Below are 26,377 nucleotides of genomic sequence, written 5' to 3' on the forward strand. Positions count from 1 at the left end.
TGCACGAAAAAATTGATGGATTTTGGTGGATTTAGGATGCTTTCTAGTAAAAGTGCTCAAGGGGTTGTTAGGGTTAAAGTTGACAAAGTCTGACAAACCATTATTATCTCCACTCACAGGTTTGTCAGAAAATTTGTCTGAAGTTTGTCAGAAAATGACTTTCTTATTTTTGGGCTCATTTTAAAAGAGTTCATTGTGCACTTCAAAATAAAATCAGACAATCACACTAAAAAAAATATTCTGTGTTAACTTTGTAATGAGTAAGGTAAACTCAAGATTAATGAGCGGGAATGTGTAAAGCTTGATGAAATTTCCTTACGGTGAAATTTGAGGTAAACCTTTTGTTCTGGCAAGGCACTAAAGAAGAAAAATCAAAATGCGCCATGTTAGGGGCTTGAGGGGCTACGCCACGTTAGGGGACATCAACAATTTACATAGAGATGTTATCTCCAAAATCCATTAAAAGTCGGGCTGGAATGTATACTTCTATGTGTACTCCCCCCCCCCCCCCCCCAGAAACTGAGAATGGGAATGACATATCGTTGAGTGTGAGTCATAATTGTTTATTAATTACCTACATTGGTCATCTACAAATAGCAAAATTAAATGAATTACCATTATCAAAACCCTCGCCATACAAATAAGAGATTGCAAATGACCAAGGGTATCAAAATACCGTACATGTACATGTACGTGTACTCATGTAATTGTATTGCATGTTAATTGACCAACTAGGATTAAAAAGTTCTTTTGCTGTAGGCATTATGAAAACATGTAGTGCAATTTCATTTGATAGGCGGTGTGCCTTGTGCCAGTAACTGTACATACAATGCTTGCTTAAACAAACCTTTTTTGCGATTCCCTAATGAATTAACAAAAAAGCTGCCAAGAAGTCTGACAGAATTGGCACGCCATACATGTACCCCTGAAAAAAAAAAACAAGCCTGACCACTGCTTCCACATCATTATTCCTCCCAACTTGCTTTTCATGCCCGCATCAGCTGCAATTCTCTTTAGGCTGTAAGCTTTTGTCGGCGGTGTCCTTTGCAAGTGGCGGCTTGCCTTTGTGGTCCCTGCCATTACTGACTGCATGCTCTAACCGCCGCACACGTCTGCAGGACTCCACTAGCGCTGATGACAGATCGTTTGATCTGATCGTCTAGTACTGAAGGGAGTGTCACATTAAAAAAAAAAAAAAAAACCGGGGCCAGCAGTGATGTGATATATGGATACAATGCATGTCTGACCAGGGTAGATTATGCACACATATTTAGCTTTTACTTTAGAAGTCATAAATCATCCATATATTTTTTTCCTCCTGGTTGGCCCTGGTCTGCATGGAGCCTGAATGGGACTGCCGGCTAGGGTACTGTAAAGTGGTAGAAAACGCAAATCTATGCAAGAAGGGACAAGTGCTTTTAAAAATGCAAAAATGCTTCCGTAACGATGAACACAAATAAACCTGATTTACATCTACTGTATCTAATTATCCGTGAAGTTATGCATAATGGTTAGGCACTGCATAATTTTATGACATGTTTAAGTTTAACTGCATTTCAGTCTTTTGTGCTCGCTCAAAAAGTGCATTAAAGGGAATATACATCATTTGCTTTTACTGTAATTTTCAGAAATGGATGGAATTGGGGGGTTGGAAATATGTATATCAAATATAATTACACTGACTTTTTGAGGTTTTGGGTTCGAAAATGCTATAAAAACCAAGAAAAACAATCATTTTCCTGTAGTCTGGTTCCCTGACTCCATATAAGAAGAAACAGAGCAGTTTACATACATTGGGGAATTGTAAGGTCAGGGAACCAGTCTAGCTGGCTCGTACCCGTTCATAGGTTTGTAATCGATTGCAAACAAGTGCGATGGTCAATTGGGGCCAGTATTTGAAAAAAAAGCCAGTTTTTTCCAACGCTGATCGGCCGATCAGCATTGGAAATTGATACAAAAATATCACTTTTCTTGAAAATGACAGTATACCAGGTGCCATGATTTTACAGGATGCTTTACACTGTCATTCACTAACAGTCCAGCAAGGTATTTCAAAATGATTTGGTAGTTTTATTTTTTGATGTTTGCAAATGTTGTATTTTCCCTTTAAATCAGCCTTGCGTTACATGTACTGTACTGGTACTCATTGAATGACCATTAACTGGTAATCACACAATTTATGCAGCCCTTGTAAGTACATGTTGTAAACTACAATATGGACCTCCATTCCTGCATGTCCTTGTTTACACTTAGTTAAGGGGTCGTTGTGAAGATAGGCCATTTATCAGTAGGGCAATTCCACGGTTACTCACGTTACATTTTTAATGTACTTTTGAGTTTCCTTGGGCTGTAATTACCTTACTGGAAAGGTTTAATAACTGTTATCCCCATGGTAGATAGAGAAGACCTAGACCTACCTAAGCACCAAAGACGACATCCCGAAAAATGTGTTATGTATGATAATCAAAACGCACAAAATCGGTTACTCACGTTACGAAAATGTAACGTGAGTAACCGTGGAATTGCCCAGTAGGTGTAATAGTCAAGGAAAATGTAACAGACAATATATTTGTATGCATGCCCTCATATCTATATCTCTATACCCGGTACATCCTTGACACTTGATAGTTTAATTTTGGAGGGGGGAGGGGTCTAAGACTCTAAGAGTTACATGTAGGGTTAGGATTTTTAAAGACTATTTTAAAGACCATGTTTTTGATGGATTCCAAGAATTGAAATTGGAACACCAGATGTTGAACAAATACACCATGAAGTATGTGCTGGGCAGGAACATTTTCCGGAAATCATTATAAAAAGTCCATTAGGTAAATTAGCATTTTTATTACATTTACATGTACCGGTACAAAAAAATGTACTTTATGTGAAATTTACATTTTTGATAAGTCAAGTTTGTTAAGCTAACGTGCTCAACTCCCTTGTGTCAGACCAGTTCAGCAAATTGTGCCTTCAAGATAAAGTGTACATTGACTGAGGGATTTGGGGTTGTATTTTTTTTTTCATTTTATTTCTCACAATCTATATGAAATTGTTCAGTTAGTTAAAAGCCTTTGATTTGAATAGTGGGATTAAAATATTGTCAGCCAACATAGGTGCATTTGTCTTTTAAAATTACATTGTTATTGTTATTATTATCTCTGGTAATGAAACCAAGGGTTTCTCAAAAGTGCCCGAGGCACAGTAGCTTGCAAGCCTGAAGAAACATTCGAAAAATTAGAAGAGACAGAGAATACAGTGAGAAGAAATTACAGTTTTACAGGTGGGAGGAAAAACCCAAGAAGAATATTCTGGGGAAATCCACGGATTAGGTAGGGACTGAAAACCCAATCCACATGTGGACCTGGGCAGGAATCGAACCTGGGCCATAGATGTGAAAGGCGAGGAAAGAACCACTGTGCACACCTGACTCCCCCTAATGTACCTCTGCTCAATGAAATGTTTAAAGCTGTTAGGTTGTTACATGTAGTATAGAGAATAATCATATTTTTATCTCAAATTTTATCCCCAAGTACATGTACATCTTAGACATCTGAATGTCGTTATCATCAGTGTTTAGTTTGGAGATTCTGCTCAGTGTTCTTAACGCTTTCAGTTTCACACTTATTAGGGAATAATAAGAATTTCCTGGCCATTTTCCCCCGTTTTGTTCTGCATGCTTCCCGAGATGATTGCTTTTGGCATTGTGTTGGAAGGTTGCCTAGCTAACATTAGGGTTGTTATTGGTTGCCATGGTTTCTGAGAACACTGGAGCACACTTGGGTGAACGGCAACAATGGCGTGGCAATGCAGCGTGGTGCGCCTTATTACTGGCGCGAGTCCGTGTGCAAGGATTTAATGAAAACTGTTGGGCACTCGGCACAATCAGCGTTATCATAATATTTGTCAATTTGTCAATAGTTTGTGAAGTGTTAGGTAAAGTGAGAGGCAAAACAATCAGACATGGGTTTTTTTCATAGTTAAATAACAGTTAACCAATGCTACATTGCACACATGTATGTAATTATAGTGTGAAAAAAAAAAATTCTATATATGAACTACAGGTTGGGGTATCACCGTGCTACTTTTTCATGACTGATTCGAGTAACACAATGCAATACAATACAATACAATACAATACACATTGAGAACTTAAATTTTTTCTATTGGCACTTTTTTGTAACTCTTTTCTTTTTGACACATGCATTAAGACCGGTTCATACTCGGCGCGAAAGTGAACGCGAATGTGAATTTGTGACGTCGGGGGGGAGTTTTTCGCGCTGCAAATTCGCAAAAGTTGAACACGGGAAAGAATGTTGCGACCTGACGCTACCGGTACTTCAGCGGCTGTGTACAAAGTCTATGGAGAGTAAAGAAAAGTATTTCCTAACAAAATTGGAAATATTTCTCAGTCACAGATTCATGTCTAATCGTCATTTTTGCAATGACTGACCTTCATTGAGATGATATATGAAGAAAAATGCAGCATCAGGTTGCAATATTAATATATGTGATGCTATATCGCAGCATCCTTCTATCAAGATAAGTGTGTATTATGAAAATTTTCTTTACATGTTCTTTGTCTCTCAACTGTGGCACCATGAATATATGGACAAAGTGCTTTGTCAAGTCAACCACATGTGCACTATTGTCAGTATAGTGGCAGCAAAGGCCAGAATATGATGCGGAAACATCATTCAATTCTCACTGAACGTATGAAAACAACTGCTTGAAAGAACTAGAAAGTGCCGGGAGGAACATTTTTTCAACCAGTAATAGTATAGTGAGAATGACGTCTTTCATCTACAATTATTATTTGTGATATATGACTCATTTGGCAGAGTGAGTATGTATTTTAAGGACTAGTGGGACCTGGTTACTCACAAAAACTCTTGGCAGAGGCAGTCCAGTGACAAAATTTAAAGCATTGAAGACCAAATGATAAAAGCAGCATCACTGCTATACAGCGCCTAAGATGTGTGTGTGCGTTTTCACGGCTTGTTCACTGTGAGTTGATTTCGTGTTGATCGTCTGCAAAGCAGAGGACAGCACTGAAGACACCTCTCCCAAGATGCGGGAGATTCAACGCCTCTTTCAATATACATGTATCGTCCTAGTTTTAGCAAAGTTTTCTTTTGTGGAAACAGCAATTAACAAGGAATAACATTTCTAAATTCCATTTCGTCTTGCCTGTTCCATTGTGAACCTCCCAATACAGTTGAAATCCTGCCTAAATGCAACACACTTTGAATGACCAAAAAATACTAAAGACATTAGGGGCTGTGCATCGGAACCGGGTACCCGAGTACCCAACCACTGATGTCAGGAACTGGTTCCAGATTATGGAATCGAGTACCCGTAATAACAGTAACTGTACATATTACTTACTAACTTCTCAGACAATGACAAAGAAAGGTTTTGAATGTCATTTATGGCAGATTTTGAACATGAAAACCAAGCCACATGGAAAAACAAACAGATTCACGTTTATGACGCTTGCGAAAATGCAATTTACACTGTAAAGCTAAAGAACTCGACGCACTGATGTGGTAGTATTATTGTGCGGACTTTTATGAACAATGTGAACAGCAACTTCCGAGATTTAAATTTGGGGTTGGGTTCCTTTAACGGGTGCTCTGGTACCCATGTTTCACTCAATCGGGTACCCTGGAGTTCCTGTACTACCTGTAAATGCACACCCGTAAAAGAAATTCCAAGTTATGTCTGTGGTGGATAGAATTCTGGCAGATCATGACAGGAATGGAACCATGTATGCTCGGCAGAAGATGTTCATAACAACTTAAAACATAACTCGTGCTGAGCTTATAAAACACCGCCAAAGAACCATCGCAGTTCCCAACCAAAAGTATCGTACAAATGTTAACATTCTTGATGCCGCATTAACAGTTTATGCTATTGAACAGTTTAACGTTCATGTGCTGTGCGGTTCAATTATGCAAAGCAAGCACTGCACATGTCGTGTCATTGGCCGATTGATTGGACTCATCGCATTCAAGGCATCTTGTGGGGGATGTCTCTTCAAAATAGGGGGGAAAAACAAGATCGTACAAGAGAACAGGCAGTTGTCTCAAAAGGACCCACAGTCAATGCTATTGGCATCTCTCCGTCAATCAATCTATTTATAAACAAAATATGCCGATCGTGGCTACACAGCACTCAAGAATGGTCACAAGTACGAATTCTGTTTGTTCCTGTAGGCCTATGCAGTGTGTGCTCCAAAGAGGGAAAAAAAATTCTGGGGGCCCCGGGCCACATAACTTCCTCACTGTTTGTCTTGGGGGCTCCACAATTATTTTCTTATTGACGGCGTAATTTTATTATCAGGGATTCGGCGAGAGAGTAATGGATTTGGGGGCCATCAGGTTGACGGCTGGTCCGTGCCAGCACTTCAGCCGCACTGCTTTCTCTCACTGCTTCATTAAATAGAGCAACTCGTCACAGTTGTTAAGGAGTGTCAGCCACCTTCAGACTTGTTTCTTCTCCAGGACTTGGCCAGAAAAAGAGAGAGAGAACCGACAGACAGAGGAGCACAGTTTCACCAGGATGACAAAACGTCCCTCTCTCTGCCATAAATAATTAAATTTAGGCACTATTTTGGTCACTAGGATGCAGAGCATAGGATGGGCCGTGTGGTGAGGGCTAGTGTGTATTTGATTGGATCAGTTATTGTATAGACGTGTAAGCACTACCGAACTGACTTCTTTGCGACAGTTGTTGATGATATTGAGTTCCCTTCCCCACCCCCCAAAAAATTGCATATTACAGGCATGCAACTTTTCCTCGGATCAGCTGATTTCCTCTTTTTTTTCATTCCCATGTGTGCCATTGAAAATAGAAAAACACTGTACAAAGTCTTGGAAAGATGTGAATTTCCTCTTTTTTGTGACTTCCCAGTTGCATGCCTGATATTAGGTGATCAACATTTTCATTGAATTGATAATGTAATTTTTGATTTTGGCTACATTCTTTGGTATGATTGTCGAAAACCACTTTTTAGAAATGAAAGTTCCTTTTGAAAAGACGCAATAGGATTCACCAATTGACTTCTTAACCCAAAAGGCTTTTAAAATTCCATGCCCAAAACTTTATCACTAAGAAATGGGATGAACCCAAGGACGGACATACACGCATAAGGACATACCGGCATGTTCTTAAAAGTTAGAGTATAATTGTTTTATGAAAGTTCCATTGTTGGCTTAATAATTTGTACCAACTTTCTCTTGTACATATATTGAAATAAGTTTATCATTTCTTCAAAGCGCATTTTACTTATATTATTTTTGAGACAGATTTATTGATTTTGTTATTTTGCTATTTACCAGTCTTTCTTTTATTTATGGATGTATTCTCTAAAGGAGTGTGGAATAAATGTCTTCTTGAATTGAATTGAATTGAATACCAATTGATGCTAGAATAAAACAGCCATATGATTTTATAATCAAAACCATATTAAGGGAATGGTTACTCAATCAATATTACATGTATGTGTATGCAGGCCAGCGCTCAATACAAACAGTCAAGTTCTGCATTTACCCGTGGTTTAAGCCATTGCAAAGAAAGTGAAAAAGTAATATCACTTTGTAAACATCATTGAGACAGTAGATTTTTTTCCTAATTTAGGAAATTATGAGAATGTTTACACCACAGAAAACGATTGGTACCATCACGATATATGACTGTGACGGAGTGTGAATATTGGTGCATGCACTCTGAACATGCTACATGGACGATGGTTTTCAGGAAAGGTACCGTAGACCTTTTCGGTTCAGCAGTGTTCTTGAGAGAGATTTATTACAGGCAGTTCAGGAATACATTCTATTCTTGACATGGCGGGTAATAGTTCCATCACCTTCATCGTTTCCTGGATTCTTTATTTTTCGGTTTTGACGTGGAAGGTCAGCAAATAGCCAACCCATATATTCAGCCATGGAACACATCAGGTACCAAGCCCCATCCTCTTAAGAGCAAGTTTGCATAATGTAGCGTGATGGTCTTTTCAGTGATGGACAATGGGTTCAATGGTTGCCACGGCGACGGAACGATATGGATCTCCTCCGTCACAAAACATCAATCAAATGTTGACACTCGATCAGGGAGCCGTTGAGAGATTGGATGGAGTTGATGTATTCAGTTGTTTTTTTTTCCTTTTTTTTTTTTTTGTCCCTCCATCTGATGTTGATTATCCCATAGAGCCATAATGCCATCTGAATGGGCTGCAGTGGAAAGTTTTTTGATCACATACAAATGTATAAAATAGTCACTAATTGAACTTCTATAGGCTCTAGATTTCAAACGAAACAAGAAGGTTTTCTTGAATTGTTCATTCAAATGTGTTCATCATACCAATGGCATCTTTATAGTTTGAAAATCCTCTTCTCATTCCGTTGCTCGTCAAAGGTATTATACAACATTTGCAAACATCAGAACATAAAAACACTCCCCAATTTACCAAATTTAGTTATTCCAAAATTTTGTTTGCAATCGGTTACACATCCGTGAACTGTTGCAAGCCAGCTAGTTTGGTTCTCTGCTGACCTGACAATTCCCCAACGTCTATAAATTGCTCCGTTTCATCTGAAGTAGGGTCAGTGAAAAAGACTCAAGAACAGCTTTTTTTTTCTTGTTTTTTTTTGTCCAGCATCGGTGAACACAAAACTTGAAACAGATCAGTAGTTATTTGCTGTAAATTACTAACCCTAAAATCCAACCATCTCTGAAAATTACAGCAAAAGCTAATCTTGTATATTACCCTTAAATTATTTTCTGTAAAATATTCTTGGAATATCCCTCTTTTCTGTTGCCATTATCCAGCTGGAATAGACTGCTTTTTTAAACCGAAAAAAAAAATGTTAGCGTAGAGCTCTTTGCCTTTACAATTACCCATCAATCAATCAAGTGTCCTGCAGTCTGGTGTACTTTTCCTCAGGTCACATATTCAGTCAGTAACCTCCATTGAATAGATCATATGATCTGGATCAGTGCAGCTAACGGTACATGTACATGTACATGCAACTCCCCATTGTGCTAGCTATAAATGCATGCGTACATTGTTACAGTAATCGCTTGTGTTTGTGTGATTTAGTTCGGTTTACTTCCACCCGATTGTTTGACTCGCCACTTTTTTTTTATATATATCCGATTTTCTATGAAATCTATTTAATTAACATAACTGAAAACATAACTACATCTACCGGTACATGTACATATACTGAATGTGAAACTTCGTTAACACGTGATGTGGTGCACATGTACATTTTTTTTTGTAAATATAATTTCTCTTGTATGTTTTTAAGAAAGATTTTATCTTGGTAAAAGTGGCTCCAAAAAGCAACTTCTTCTTTTATGAGGACCCACCCTACCAGAATATTTAGGCATCATTTGATCATCAAAACACACCATATTTAATTAAAGGCATACAGGATAATTTGCATTTCACGTATTTTCTTCGTTGCCAATCATAGCAACACTCATAATCAAAAGACGAATGTTCAAAACCTAACCTGTTGAAGTTTCAGCTTGGTGGGTATTACGCTTTTTGAGATATAACAGTGAAAAAAAAAATGCACAACCTTTAGATTGCTTTTGGGATAAATGCAAGGTATGCCTTTAACTACATATGATTTGGTCATCACTTGGCGTCATTTGACATCAGAAAGCACTATCAGTCGCACGTCATTGCCATGGAACTTACAATGAATTGAACTCATCGTAAGTTTCTTGACATAGGTTTGCATCACCATAAACTTACATGTAAAGATAAGATTGATTGAATTGTACGCAATCAAAGCATGTTGAGGAGTTAATTAAGATCTTTGTTTGAGTGTGTAGGAGTGTTATAAATTTAAGTGCAGTTTGAATAAGGAGCTTGAGTATTTAGTTACTGTATGTCTCTGTAGAGGTAGATGTACATGTACTCTCTACATTGATGCCTCTTGTCTTTCAGTGCCTGACAACAGTGAAGGATAGCTACATGTACATTAGGGGAGAAAGAGAGAAATAAAGGCACCAAGAGTTAGCTTGGAGCTCCGCTCCGAAAAAACAAATTGAATCCGATGATTGACAAAGCGTTTCTGTGCGGCATGTTTTTCCAGGGAAAAGCTGGTACAGTCAGGCCTTTCCTGCCCTGGCTCAAGAATTGACACAGTACAGATTGCCAATCAACACGCCTAGCATCTGTAAACACTTCAGAGCGGGCAAGAGGGAAAAAAAGGCATCAGTCAGTCGCTAGCCAGCTCTCCTGTCTATGGCCAGCCTGTTGAGTCATAAATCAGTCATATTTGCCGGGCCTTATGTGCCGCTGCCGAAATGGATCAAAGAGAGGCCGGCCAACCAATAAAGTATGGCCAGCCTTTGATTTCAACAGATGCTTGATTCAAAGAACACATGTTTAGTACATATTTTATTAAACATGATATACATGTACACTTGTACATGTAAGGCCTATGTATTGACACATTCAGTTACTATATGACTTTTACATGAATAATTAAGAATTTTGTCATCAAATTACATGTCATGTAAGTATGAATGCCGACAGAATGTGACCTTGTGTTTACAACCAAACTTCAAAGACTAGTGGACCAAGAGCACTCTCATGTATACATGAACATAAACAATTTTTACATATGAAAAGACATTTTGCTTATTCTGGTTCATAAGATCCCTGATTAATCCAAGGAGAAGATAGTCTGGTTCCATGACCTGACAATTCCCCGATGCCCTGACGTCTATGAATTGTAGGTCAGGTAGCCAACACAGATAAAAATAAACACGATGGCCCTTTCTCAAAGCACGGCTTCGTTTCCGGTTTGGCTTTATCATTAAAAGCTTTTAATGTTCCGATCCAATTTTAAAAACAATCACTTGCTTCATATATTTGTTTGATATTTCTGTAAGAAAACATTGACTGATGTTGAGCTGGAATCTTCCAAGTTAGAGAGCCAAATAGCAGGCGAAGCCGAAGTGGACACCAAGCCCAGTTTTGGAATAGGCCTACCCCTAGGTGACCGATGTCAAATTCAAAATAGTACATGATGCAGCAAAGCTGGCCCCTCGGGATTGTACGATCCGAGTGTATACTTGATGCACTGTGGTCATCATCGAATTGAAAAATTCCAGAGAACAAAAGAGAACAATATCGTCCACGATTCCCAGCATACGTCCGCGATTGGGGTTGAGTACAAACAAAAGAGGGACAATATAAGACGTCCACGATCGACGTTGCGAATGCGCTTGTCTGTACATGTATGTGGATTTTACAATGTCACACATCAAGATTCTTTCTGAAATTATTGAGCACCAGAGACCTGCATTATGCAGGGGTATCCATGCAGATATTCAGCATTAAATCTAATCACCATCATTTCTTTATTAGTCTCAGTATACATGTAACACGATTGTGAATGGATACACAAATATATCACCAAGCAGGCAAATGCTGTTGCAATTTATTGCTTGTTGTAAGCTGGTCGTAGAGTTAAGTGTTATCTACTGCATGCACATCATGTAATTAGTGATCACTTGTCAGTGTCTTGTCTGTATAATTTGTAGCAACGTGTTCGCGGCCACCTTAAGGGTTGACAAACCTTCACTCTACGTAATGGACTAGCTTATTGTCATGCCTTCTTGTGTACAGTGTTGTAAGCAAAGGTTTTGGGAGGATGGGCAACTTTGGCAACATTTTCAGTTTTGCTGCCCTACTGAAATCTTTATTGGCATGGTTTTTAAAAACAAAATATATATAACCCACTTTAAAATTTGGGGAACAACAAAGAACACTACTCATTGGATTAACAATTGTTAAGAAATACGTTCATGTGAATACTTGGAGATTGAAGTGTCGTGCAAATCGCTGTCATTGCCAATCTGAGAGACTTTTCTCGCAACCACAGCTATTCCCCATCCTGCTATTTGTTACTGCTGGAAAACACTTGGCACTATTTTATTATTGTCGGAGTCTGTGAGCCATAAATTTATGATCATAAATGTATGGCTCACAGACACAGAAAATAATACAATAGTTTTTGATGAGGATTTTTAGTTACATATGTGCATGTGTGCAGTATGTGGCTTTTTATGACCACAGTACACTTGTGGCCTGTCACATGTACATGTACCCGTGCCGTTAACCATTCTCTTTCGATAAAACTGAAGACACCTGAGAATTAGACTTTTAATGAAACAACTCTGGTGTGACGGTGGCCAAGTCCCAACTGTGCATGTATAGCTTTTAATGTCTTCATCAACCTTTCTCCTAGCAGACATTAGAGTGTGTAGTTCTACAGGTGTCCTGCCATGCAGCAAATTAATTAATAACCCTTTGTCATATTCTCCGCCATAAATGTCAACATTGGCACTGTCTGTTCATTAGACTCGAGATGGGAGGGGGGGGGGGGGGTTGTATGGCGAGACTTGAGAATGTCAATTATGAATCGGCAACAATTTTGCAACATGTCTCCTAATGTAGCAAGAGGACTTTTTTGTGATGTCTGAAGTCTTGTCACATCCTTATGAGCATATGCCCAACTTGGTGTTGTAGATGGTCACGTCAAGGTCTGTGATGAGTTAAAGGAGCACTCTCAAAAGAACGTGCGCTTTTGGGCTCCAAAGAAAAGAAAAACCAACATGTTTACCAAGAAGGGATATTTTACAAAGTTTGTTAAAAAAGTAGAATATGAATGTTAAATACAGCAATACCTTGAACATGTGCTGTTTTCGAGTGATACCATGTGAAGGAATTTTTGGGGTAAAAACGTTGGATCCTCAAAAAATTTAGCTGTTGGAGTGCTTCTTGTAACTCACACATGCTTAATTCTTTCAAAAAGTGCCTCAAATGAGTGTGTAGTTAGTGTGGGACCCGACACCAAACATTGCATTGTCACTTGCATGATATCTGCAGTATCAATCTTATGTTGACAGTTTGCTTAAATTTCGCCAAAATTTTCAACATTTTCGCCACAAAAGTAAACCCTTATGTGAAATATGACTGGCACACAATAAGAAACACTAACTTTTGGCAATCTCTGGAAGAACGCACCTTTAATGAAGCGGTGATATCTGCTTGCGATTACATGTCATTTCATAACCCGGTGGGCACAATGTTCATGTAGGTCAGGTTCATGTATTTCACCTACCAAATACATATTTTCAACCCAAAACAGTTTCTGGCCCCCTAAAATATTTAGACTTTGCTCTAATAAAAGGCAGAATTATTAAAGGGAAAATTATTAAAGGGAAAATACAAATTTGCAAACATCAAAAAATGAAATGATCAAATTATCACAGTATACCTTACTGAATTGTTAGGGACTGACAGTCTAAAGCATCCTTAAAAATCGTGGCTCCTGGTGTGCTGACATTTTCAAGAAAAACTGTATTTTTCCAACGCTGGTCGGCCGACCAGCGTTTGAGAAAACTGGCTTTTTTCAAAAACTGTTCTTAATTTTTCATATTTAGTTATTCTGACTTTTCTTTGCAATTGATTACACCTGTGAAAGGGTACAAGCCTGCTAGACTGATTCTCTGACCTTACAATTCCCAAAGTGTATTAATTGCTCCGTTTCATCTCAAGTGGGATCAGGGAACCAGACTACAAGAACATGATAGGTTTTCCGAAACAGCATTAACACAGCCAGTGGGTGCTTGTTTAACCTGCTTCTAGATCTGAAGTTTCCATCTTGAACAATCCCATAGCATCAGATTGTGTCCTGCCCCCCCCCCCTCCTCCCCCCCCCCCCCTCTCCCCCCCCCCCCCCCCCAACGCCTGTGCACAAAACCCAGTGCACTGAGCATGTGCCAAGTTTTACACTGAGTAGGAAAAGCCTAATAAGACAGGAACATGCATGTAACTGAGTATTGCCACAACAGAAATGGCACTGAAGTTGCCCATACTTGATGTTATTGCTTAATAAACATATATTACAGACTAGCTTAGTATCAACAAGGACAGCATCTCAGTTTGTGGTAATTGATCACCTGGTGTTTGATCACCTCTTGGTTGCTTGGAAATTTGATAATTTCTGTACTTTTTACTCACTGTCTGTTTTATTTTTCTCATTACACAGCCCATGAGGGTGATATTGAGACTGATGATGTCAGCCCTGGAGAGCTAGCTGATGATGAATCAGATGATATAGAGGAGAAGGATAAAGAGGTGGAGAGGGAAAATGGAGAAGTTGGAGCCAAGGAGATTAAGAAAGAGCAGACAGAGGGGGAAGAGACACAGAATCCATCTACCTCCAGCTGCCTGTCCCCAGATACTGCTTCTCTGAAGAGTCCAACGAGATGCCAGTCATCTCCACCCCGGCCTCTATCTGCCACCAAGAGCCTGCCCTTTTCCTCCATGAATGGTCCCATGACAATGTTGAGCAAAATGTGCACTGCGTTGTCTGGGACGGACAGCGACTCCGCAGATGAGGACTCAGATTTGGAAACGGTGCTGAGATTCAGCCAACTTGGGATGCGCTCCAGCCAGTCCGTCCCGGAACAGGAGGAGGCACTTGACCTGAGGGTCTCTAAAGTTAAGAAGCGGAAAGACCAGGCCCCGCATCGTGACCGCTCACCCGGCAAGTCCAAGAGATCCTCGGATTCATCTGGTGGGCTTAGTCCCAGCAAGGGTGTCAAGACTGTGTTCTGTGAGACTGTCCCGCGTGATGTACTCGCCAGTGTGTCCCGCCTGCAGACAGACTACAGTGTGCTGCCGTCGCAGGTCAGCCTTTGTCGTGGAATCAATGGCCGTTGTAACTTTGTTCTGTGCACCGATTGCTACCAAGCGTTTCCAATGTCGGGATGTTGTCCTTGCATCTCATAGCCACTGGACACAATAGCACAAAGCAATTAAACTCGGAACTGATGCTGCAAAGGGGATACCTCGCCCTTGTTCCACCAAGGACAGAATTCTTTAGCACATGTGCCCTGCGCAGAAAGCAGCGACTGCCGGCTGCCTCATCAAGGAAGGAACTCTGTGCTTATACTTGTTCAGCATGTTCGGTCTCATTCCCTGACTTCTTAGACTACACTGTGCATCTTACTACAAGCGGGCATGACAAACACGAAAAGTCGCACAGCTCACAGTCCAAGCCACCTGCAGGAGACTGTCCTGAAGAGATCCCAGTTAACCAAGTCCTGAAATGCATGATTTGCCAAGCGTCATTCAGAACTCTCAAAGATCTGACTATGCATATGGTCAGGACTAAGCATTACAGTCACGTTCCCGGACATGCAGGGATTCTGTTGACAAGAACTAATACTAAACCCGATGACAAGGGGATGGAGGAAGCAGAGGAAGAGGATGGAAACATCCTTGGTGAGGAGGACTGCCAAGAGGCAGCCAACCCTATTATTGAATCCCTGCCAGCGACAGTCTTTCCAAAAGAGATGGACAACTTGTCTCAACGGGAAAAGAGGAACTCCGAGAGTTCCATCAGCTCTCGAGAGGAAGTCTGCCAGAACACGACAAAAGCAGCTCTCAACCAGATGTTGGCCGCACGCAGTCATCGAGTCCCAGCAAATACGGGACGTTCCAGATCAGTTGATTCAGATGCCAACCAAAAGACATCCAAGAGTCGATCTCTCAAGTGTCTTGGCTGTTCTCACCTTTTTGCCAATGTTCACAAACTCACAGACCACATGAAGGAAACGGGGCACTTTCTGGCCCCAGCACTTGGTAATGATGTGTCTGGCATTGATAGAATAGCAGAGCCGGACACATCTACAAACGGAGTGAGCTCGACAACGAAATCCAACTCGGCTGTCAGGAAACTTTGGCCCGATAAGGAAGGAGAGGATGACCACCAGCAACCAAGAGACAAAATTAAGATTGTTTTGAAAGATGGAGCCTCAAAGCAGCAGTTGCTGAATGTGTCCTCACAGAATACTGATTCAGAGAGCCAAAAAACAGCACTTAGGAATAGCAGAACAGACTCAAGATATGATGTGAGCCCAGAAGGTAAAGCTCGTAAAAACTATTCAACGGCACCATCGACAGACAGCACAATGGAGGAGGTGAAAAGAGAAGCTCCTAATGAACTGCCTGTAGCAAGTGAGCCACAAAATCCCACACCGAAATCACCCAGTCCCCATGCATCCCCACCACCAGCTCCCAGCACAGCGATTAGGTACGTCAACCCCGACAATTTCGATGAGCTTTTCCCGATGAAATTTACTTGCCGAAAAAGCCCAGCAACAGATAGCAATACAACTAACCCACTCGACAAACTGTCCTCCATGGTGGAGACAGCGAGGGACACAAACTTTCATCCCAGGTTGCTTGGCAATCAGCAAAATCACACTTATTTACACACTGCCCCCTGGATGCCATTGGTTGAAACCCCTCAACAGCAATTTGTGAACGGCAGTGGTATGTTCCCTAGCTATGCTGGTCTTGCCATGGTGTACAATGCGCTTTCCCTGGCCACGAGCCCCTCAGAGGCCATGGCCTCCAAGATGGAAAAACACCTGGCAGCAAAAGAATCTGAAAATGTGACTGTTGCTGAAGCAATCGATAAGATCCTGTCCCATTCCTTCAGGAAGGAGGAGAAATCCCATGATCCTCATCACAGTCCAAAACCGGGCACTTCAACAAAAGAAGTGAGACATGGACACTCCACTGGACTGAAGCCAAACACCTACCCAACTTGCTCATCCACAAGGACCAGATTGCATTCAAGAAGGTCATCGCGACACATGAGAAGTGAGCGCCTGAAAAGAGTGGCAGAGGCCAAGGAGTCTGTGTCTGACCATCAAATCCACAGGAAAATGCACAAGAGGAGGCGTTCCCTGCCGGCAGATGTGATCAAAAATTCTGTCGCAAAAGGAATTGTCTCGCAGCCCAAATGCAGCGGGAAGAGTCTTCTTTCTTTAAAAACTTACAGGGCAGATATTCAGCGAGTGGAGCAGGCCAGACCCTCTGAAGGCAAGCCTCATTCCCGCTTGCCATCAGCAGGAGGCAAGAAGGATCTAGTGAAGGCAACCACAGTGAGCATCCCAGTCCAACGGAGTGTGCCTAAGAAAGGTTTGGTGTCCATGTTCATGAAGAAGTCTAGCAGCTCCTCGTCCGGTCAAGGACAGGAGAGGAGTAGAAAAGATACTCCTATGGAGACTGGACACAGAAGAGGATCTTCAAGAAAGCATGAACATGATGATCGGCACCTACCAATGGACGGCCTTGCAGATAGACAGACAAGGTTAAAAACAATGATACAGAATCATGACACAGATTTACGGCTGTCTTATTCAGAACCCAAGCAAGCCAAAGCCAGTAGCCTTAACAGCAAGACTAACCCAGAGCCTTTCTCAAGACGTCCTCGCCATCCAGAGTCACTCACCAACACAGTTGATAAAAACCAAATGATGAGGAACAAAAATGAGAAGCATATTGCTGAAAATAAAGGGACAGCTGCCAACGGGAAAACTGAGCCCACTTCCCTTCTAACATGTTGCAGTGGGGAGAACCATAATGGCAGCACCAGTGTGTCGCCCAGCAGTGTTGAGATAAAGACAGAGCAACCTGAAAACACTTCATCAGGATCAGGTGATTCACATAGCAGTCTAGGGGATACTCGGGACACTCATCAAAGCACAATTGTTCCCCGTCCAGCCCACAACCATCTCAGTCCCAACAACAAATCCCCAGATAAAATGCTTATGAAAAGGGATAGGTTGGCATTAAGCCATAGCGCTGAACATAATGGCGTGATGCACTGTGATCCGACAGGTGATACAGACAGTGTGAACCACGAGGGCCACATCAGTCGACTGAAGAGGAGTCTTGAGATGTACAAAATGTTCTGTGACAGTTCATCTGCCCCTCATGAAACGAGACCCACTCCCAAGACTGACAGTAGCAGAAATTCAATGCATTTGCCCCCCAAAGTCAAGACCGCACCTGCCCTTCAGGCCTCAACCTCGGGCATCCTGAAGATAAAGCAAGAGCCTGGGTTGAAGCTCAGAAGTGTCAAGCCAGTGACCAGGAGGGCAGGTCTGCGAAATGTCAAGGGGTGCCCGTCAAGAGAACACACAACAATAACACCCTGCCGCACTCGACTGACAGCAGAAACGGAGAGGCCAAATCTCCCAGTAGGAGCCTGACCTCCCCAGAGTCACCCGCAAACTGTGTTGCTGATAACCGGAAGGGTGCCGAGTTCACCACTGCCAAATCTGACCTGGTCCATTTCAACGAGCCCTCGATTTACCCAAACAGCGACCCACTCCAGGAGATCGGTAAACTAGTGAACAGCACCACAGGCATCCAGCAGCCGCCTGTCCCGCCCAAAATTGCCCGGATTTCAGTGGACCTGATCAACAGGGGTACGTACGTGATGAAGAGAGAGCCAGAGGTCTACGTCAACCCGGGCAACGAAAACATCAAGACCAATCCCCTGGAGGAAATGTGTAAAATGCTGAATGCAACGCACAGATGACACCGCTGTGATATTTCCAGTGCATGTAAGTATAACATGTATGTAAAGCATGAGTGAATCTCCATTTTGTAGTGTGTCAGTATCCCCATGCCATGAGGAAGATGGCCATGTGGCACAGGGATATATATAAATGCATTACATGTACCTTTCCCATCAATATGAGCAGAATACGAAATGTATCTTGAATCAAATTTTATTGATAATCACTCCAAGCTTTTTGAGTGTTTTAAACGTGGGTATCAGTAAAATGCGTGTTAGAAAGAGTGCAAACAGCACTGATGAATATTTGTATTGAATTTTCAGTGGCCAAAATTTCAAGGTTTTCACACACTCAATGCATTTAAGACATAATTATGTCTTAAATGCAAAGACGTGCATAATGTGAGGGACCACCTCTGTTTTGCTTTCTTATTGCATCCACCATATTATTATTTATCCCACGAGAGCGAGTGCAACAAAGAGTAATGACGTGCGTCTGTGCCCACATGCTAGGAGGCAGAAGGCCAAGTGCCATTTGGTGGGCACAGTGTTTTTCCGTGTTCCACAAGCACGAGTGGGATAGCTAATATATCCACAAGCAAACTTGACGCACAGCAAAGATGGAGAACGCACACTGTACACAAACTTTTCAGCAGTTATCCTTTTACACGTGCATACAGCAGGAATGGCACCCGCATCTTACAATAGCGTAAGACGCAGAGTGCAGTATGGACCGTCGTATATACCAAAGGGCAATTCCACAGAATTATACACCTCAATGAAAATCTTTTTCAAACTCCATATGCCACAAATGAAACAGGCACATCATTTTGAAGTTAACTGTATTCTATTATTTAACACAGTTTATTTCTATCAGTGTTCAGCAGTTGAGCAGTTGCTATTTACTGAAAAACTAATTAATAAGCACACCAAAAATCTATTTGTCTGAGTATTTCCAACACCATGATGTTTCAATCTGATTTCTAGTACAGCAAAACAATTGGATGAAAAATTCCTTTTTGAGTCCTAAGGCTTGTAGTAACCAAGTGATGCGTTTTATCATAAATTAAATCCACTTTGTGACCACAACTTTTTATTATGCGCACTGTTGAATTGTCCAAAATGCATCTTGACACTGTGGAACTGCCCCACACTGTTATTGCCATGGATCGACCAATCAGGCTCGAGGATTCGAATTTGCTTGAAGATAATAGTCTACGGATTCTGTGCGTGGACAGGAGATGGTCGTTATCACCCCGGATGAGAGCTCTGTGTGTAGGACACTTTGCATTTTGTACTCGCTGGTTTGCATGCGTACTTAATTCCGAGTGTTCTCAAACTTGTATCGTCTGTCAAGCGTTCGGCAGTAATGTGTTTATAGAATCCCGCCTACCGTTAACTCTCCCTTTGTAACCTAAAGGGTTACATGTACTTGTGCATCGAGTCCACAGTTGTTAAGTATGGGATATCACACACAAGTATTCAATTGAGTATATTGACATAAAGATGTTTGCTTGTTGATGCACACGTGTGTAAATCCTATAATGTTAATGTAATTATAAAATAATACAGTTCTTGTATAGCGCATTATACACACACAAAAATGTCTATGAGCTTCTGGAAGCAAACAAGTGTGCCTTAAGCTGTGATTTGAAATGTTCCAAGGATGGGCTGATCTTGATATGATGAGGTAATTTATTCCATTCTTCCGGTGCTGCATAGTGAAATGTCCATTGGCTGTAAGATTTGGTATGAACTGTACGTGGAGTTAGATGATGTTTTGAGCTGGAGCGAAGATTCCTTGATGGACGCTATTCAGTTGTTAATTCCTGGAGATAATCCGGGGCCAGTCCATGGATGCATTTATGGGCTCCGTGCACCGACGAAAGAGGGCGCCCTTTTACCTAGCAACGACGTCCCATGCATGGGCAGGACATTTCGCTGGTTGGCGCGCACCGTTCCTTGTGTGTGACGCACGTACACCAGCGGATTTGTACTATGTACATGCAGTGGCCGCGCTTCGCGGCAAATGAATTGCTGTCAGACAAGATGGCGTCGGTCAGTCACCCCCAACTGTACTTGCTTTGCCGGTGAGGGGGGTACTTATGAACAGAGTGGATAGGTGAGAATTACAAGTTTGAAAATGAATCTGGTTTTCGGGGGTACATGTATCCCCACGTAATTGATGTAAGACTGGGGCAATAGGTTGGTACTTTCGCGTTCTGGTTATGAGTCTAGCTGCAGAGTTCTGTATGCGTGGGAATTAATTTAGCTGTGATTCTGGACTGGTAGTCCATACAGAAAGCTATTACAATTGTCAATACAATGCAATATGGCTAAATAAAAAGGCTTGAATCAATTGTTCTGATGTCTGTTGATTCAGGAACTGCACGGTCTTATCTTTCCAATGTTATAAAGACCGAAAGCAGACGCACGGCACATTTTATTTTATGTACAATGGTTTAAGCAGTTGTATTTTGTTGATTTGCCTTGGAGCTGTGGTTTCAGGAGTCACTTTCTGTGAGGGGTTTTAAAAAAATTAACACACTTTTCAGGACGTGCCGATCCCGACTTTTTTTTGTTTTCAAAAAGCCTCCTCAAGTGAAAGAGTCCTCAATCAAATTCTTGTTCAAAATTTGAAATTCTAAACTTCTTCCTGTCAGAACTTAAAACTCGACACATGGTCCCAGTGCCAGTTGCCAAGAGAAACCCAGATTTCTAATCTCCCACTGGTCATTCAAAAACAAATTCTAACGAACACACTCATTTCAATTTCGTCTCACCTTCCCAGTCAACTTCATGCATGTATTGTCTCGTAGTTAAAGGGAATATACAACATTTGCTTTCGCTGTAATTTTCAGAAATGGATGGATTTGGGGGGTTTGTATTATATAGCAAATATTGTTACACTGACTTGTTTGAAGGTTTGTGTTCGTAGATGCTGGAAAAACCAAGGAAAACAATCCTCTTCTTGTAGTCTGGTTTCCTGACCCCACTTAAGATGAAACAGAGCAATTTATAGACGTCAGTGAATTATAAGGTCAGGAAATCAGTCTAGCTGGCTTGTACCCGTTCATACTGTAGGTGTGTAATCGATTGCAAACAAAATGTGGACTAACTACATTATGGTAAATTGGTGGCAGTATTTGAAAAAAAAAACAAGTTTTTTCCAACGCTGGTCGGCCGACCAGCGTTGGAAATTGGTACAAAAATACCACTTTTCTTGAAATGACAGCACATTAGGTGCCATGATTTTACAGGATGCTTTAGACTGTCATTCACTAACAGTCCAGTAAGGTATTTCATACTAATCTGGTAGTTTTGTTTTTTGATGTTTGCAAATGTTGTATATTCCCTTTAATTCATTGTTCACATGTATATCACATAAACACAAGTGAACACATTTTGTCTGCAGATGATGCTCATATTCCCCGGAAACAAGTCCCAATTGAAGTACATGTATTCCAGTCCAAGTAAAGTGCAAACTGAAAGTGTTTGGCAAAGTCTACAAAAAAATTTCCCCAAAGATGTACGGCGGGAAAAGTAGGATTGGCACCAATGCACCAACACAGAGAAGCAGCTTTTCTAGAATGTGAATATGTGCTGCTTGCACATGTGCATGAAAGGTGTGACACCACATGTATGTACATAACCGAGGAGCACATGCCGTATTTGCGGGGTTTTGATTTCACATTTTGAGTGACCCTGTACGTGTGACCTTTCACGATCTCCCTCATGAACATGAGGCCATTAACCCCCATTGAATGTCATCGTATGGAGATAACAATCAACCGCTCATATCTATTTTCCTTTCACAAGAAATTGTCAGTTTTTCCTTCTTTTTTTTTTACGATAACAAAATAAAATCGAGGGCCGTAGCTGGAGGACGTCAATTGGCACTCATTATCTTTGTCTGAGTGTACACATGAGGGCATGATTCATATGGCAGATCTGCGAAAAGTCATAGTTTGTGTGATGGCTGGCGATGACAGGCAGCGGCTGTAGTCTGAGCATTACGCATTGGCCATCGGTGATCAATGCATGCTTCGTGGCAATTGATCCAGACTTGATGGTGGAGGAAGGACACGCTGCTATAATGAGCTTTCCAAAAAGTACAGTGCACTTTCAATGCACATGTTGTTCATTTACAATGTATATCCTGGAGTGCTGTGGCCCCGTGGTTAAGGGCACTGGATTCGTGGTCTGCGGGTAAAGCTGCAGGTTGTGGGTTCGAGTCCTGGCAGGGTCATGGTGTGTGTGCCCTTGGGCAAGGCACTTTGTCACTCATTGCTTCTCTGCACCCAGGAGTAAATTTAGGGTACCTATGAGGGCAGTGATGGTTATTGTGATTGAATAAGCTTTTGCGCCTAAGGCCAAAAAAAAAAAATATTCGGTCTCTGGTCAGACCAAAGTTCCGGAATTGACACGGTGACGCGGCTTTTTTTTTTTTCTTCTAGCTTGGATTGTACAGACAAGGTGGGGTACTATTTTGCTATTTTGGTGTCCTCGTGTACATTGGTGTACTCCATAATTTGCCTTGGTGCTTTCGATCATTTGCCTTGGTGCAATTTCCCATTCCTTGGTGCTCTTTGGTAAAAAAATTGAGGAGGTGCGGTAATAGGTAGCGCTGTTGGAGCTACCGCGGAACATTTTTGGGGAAAAAAAGATTGACGTACATGATTAAAATCAACGCGCTCACTGACCAGAGACCGACTTATTTTTTGGGGGCCTTATAGGCTGCATCGAGCTGTATACTCCCCTTTGATCTTAGTTAAAAGCGCTATATAAGAACCTGTTATTATTATTATTATTATTATCATCCTAAAGGCTCTATGTTCGAACAGAGCAGCCTACTCACAAGAGCCATGTGCATGTACATGTACATGTACATGTACATGTGTAGAGGACACAATTCCCATGATGCACTGGTTTTCACTTGAAAATTGTATATTAATTGCGCAGCATGCCCGTAACAAACTTTCTATCATATGAAAATTGATATGACGTCATGATGACATCATCATTCATGACGTCATCATATGTTACGTAATAGTGACTTAAAATATATGGGCCTACTCCTGTATCTTGAGATCGGTCCAGCTGTTTGGCCTCAAACAATACATTTCTCGTGACAGTCTACAGTCTACATATCAATTTTCATCTATAACACTTCCCTGTCTTTATGTATACCTACCAAGTTTGAGATCGATCGCTCCATTAGTTCTATAGTAATAGTTATAAGACTGTAAAAAATGAACCTTCAAATTGACCACTGATTATGTCACAATGACAAAAACTTTTGGTATACATTAATAATTGATACTGTAGTTATAAAAGTGATTGAATGAATTGAAGTTCCCAAAATGGCTTGTAGAATGAAATGTGTACAAAACCTATGGAAAAAATGTGGATAAAGAAAAAAAAGAAAATAGGAAAAAAAATCTTAACGAAAACAAAAGCTGTTTCCAATTGAAATTGGGAACAGCTAATTACCATGCATGGATTAATTGTAGGATTATGCATGAAAAGGTGCTAATGAAAGAGCATCCGTTGCACACAGTCAACCATAAGCAGCCCAATATCAATTTCAGATCGATGACAAAGTCATCAAATCGCAGCTACATGTATGCTTTTATTTAATGGCCATGTACTTGCAGACCCTGATCCTAGTCATAACACATCAATTGGATAAACAGTGTCATCAGTAAACAACACCGCGCAGAGCCACACAGATCGATAACAGCAAAAACATGCCTGCGTGACTCTATCTAATCTCTGTGCATTGCGAAATGTTCATTACACTCTTCACATACAGAGCTGGCCATGATTGTGTTAACTACAGACAGCGTGGTTGATGCGTTAGCATAATATTGTTGCGGTGGCCCCTTACATGAATATCAGAAGGCCCGGTGTGGAGAGGAAGCATGAATGACAACTCTCACATTAGAGTGACGGGAAGCCCTAGCTGGGAGGAGATGTGAGCCGATAGAGTTGGGAGGGAGCCGCGTTGGCTGATAGATCAGGGTTACCGTGGGTGGGGCTTAACAAGCTGATCTTCCCTGCCAGTTGGCTGCGTGCGTTTACCTGTCAGCTGCAATCAAACCCATGCACTGATGGGTTGCAGCGAGCTTAAATCCCATCTCCTATTCCTGGAGTTGACCTGGCGGTGTTTGAATAAATCCCTGCGTTTGGACCAAATTTACCCCTGCGTTTTGCGGGCACGTTATGGCCTCCAGATATTTTCTTTTTTCGCGGATTGCCCTCACCAAACGTGACTGTCCCGTTGTCAATGTTTGCCTGTAAACTCTCTTGCTTTCAGATTTGGCACTGATGGTGAGGGGACTGTGAGCCAGAGTCTGGATTCTGTGCACAGTTAATTTTTCCCTGCAGTTTCCAATTTGACTGTCATTTTCCAGATTGACCCTTACAATTTCAATACATCTTCTTACCAAATGCAATATATTTAATCGAATATTTCTTTGCTAAATCTAACACAGTTCTTCCAAAATCCGACCCAACAATTCTTTTAAATCGGATTCTTCCATGTAAATTTTATCTTTATCAGTCTTGATACATATCATTAGGATCACTGAAATACCTTCATTTTGTTTTGAAATGGTAAAATCTATTCAGAACCATGAATCCTTGTTGCCAATGTAGTGATTTTTAAATTCACTTGCAGCAGCAAAACAATACAGCGCAACACTGTACTGTACGTCGACACATTTAAACACTATTTACTGTGAATAGGCACAAGTCTGTCTGGTGGGCATTTACATGTATTACTGATTGCAACTCTGTCCCATCGTCTTTTAAAACAAGTTGTCTTTGGGATTCAACTTGGCATAAGAGTACATTGCACATCAAAGTGAAGCCCTTTTGTTGTCGTGAGAAGACATCGCATCGCTGAGAACTTGTCCTCTGTGTTGTGCCACATGTTCCAGCGATTGTTTTAACTGAAACGCAGAACCATGTTGTGCATAATACAAACGGATTTTATAATGAAAAGTAGCACGCATTAGCTCAACCAGAAAAGCTTTAGCATGGGGAAATGACCACAAAGATAACCCATCTTTACACTAAATTCCTTGTATCTTCAGAACGGACGGTCGCACAAATCTCTTTCCATTCTAATAAGACTCGATTTCATTGGTTAAGAAACCACTGATCATTTTTTTCGTCAAAGTTTCCCCCCAATGACTGGATTTCTTGCAGAGGTCAGTTGTGTGAGTGCACGTGGCCAGCGTGTTGCATGTGGTGCGCAAACCGCAAGGTCAATTGGGCAAGCTGTGGAGCTGTCTCACACACATTGATCTTTTGCGTGATTGGGCCCCAAACTTTTCATTATGTGCTGCTGGTTTGGTGGAGTGAGGCGCAAGTCCAATGCCCTAGCTGTTGCCTGAAAGTGCAGTTGCCTGCTCACACCTGACACTCTGTTTCTCACTCGACAGCATCCTCACTTGACGCTGTCTCTCCTCGCTCCCCTTGCCCCCTTCTCTCAATCTCTCTCACTCTCTCTATCCTGCACCTTACATTGGAGGAAAACCTTATCAGGTTCCATCAGGTGGCTCCCCACATTCCCCAGCCCAGCAGCGAGTAGGAAACAATTACCCTATTTTGTACTGGCGCACTCTGCCAAGATGAATGACGTTAGGAGATTGCGGGTCATCTGTCGGCAAGGCACACCACCATGTTCACGTTTCCCCCACCCTTCTATGAGAAACCCCTCCTATAGTGCCTCCTTGTTTGCTCCTATTGTATGAGAACAGTGCACCTTATTCCCTATACTTGGTGATCAACACAGCAGGTGTAGGCTCGAGCGAGTTTGTTGGCCAGTATCAAAGTAAATCAAGTTTGTTCCGAATGATAGTGACTCCGCGACGTGTTTTTGAGGAATCAACTCCTTCCATATCCCTGGAAGTCAATGCCAACCGGATCCGGAGTTCAAGCATATTGGGCAGTTC

The 26,377-nt window shown here is 41.4% G+C and overlaps 1 pseudogene; it reads left to right on the forward strand.

The window, feature by feature from the left end:
• The window catches only part of LOC119739108, a 49,641-nt pseudogene that overhangs the window by 19,416 nt on the left and 3,848 nt on the right, over positions 1-26,377 (forward strand).

Source organism: Patiria miniata, unplaced genomic scaffold (genome assembly GCF_015706575.1).
Source record: "Patiria miniata isolate m_02_andy unplaced genomic scaffold, ASM1570657v1 HiC_scaffold_30, whole genome shotgun sequence".
Lineage (NCBI taxonomy): Eukaryota > Metazoa > Echinodermata > Asteroidea > Valvatida > Asterinidae > Patiria > Patiria miniata.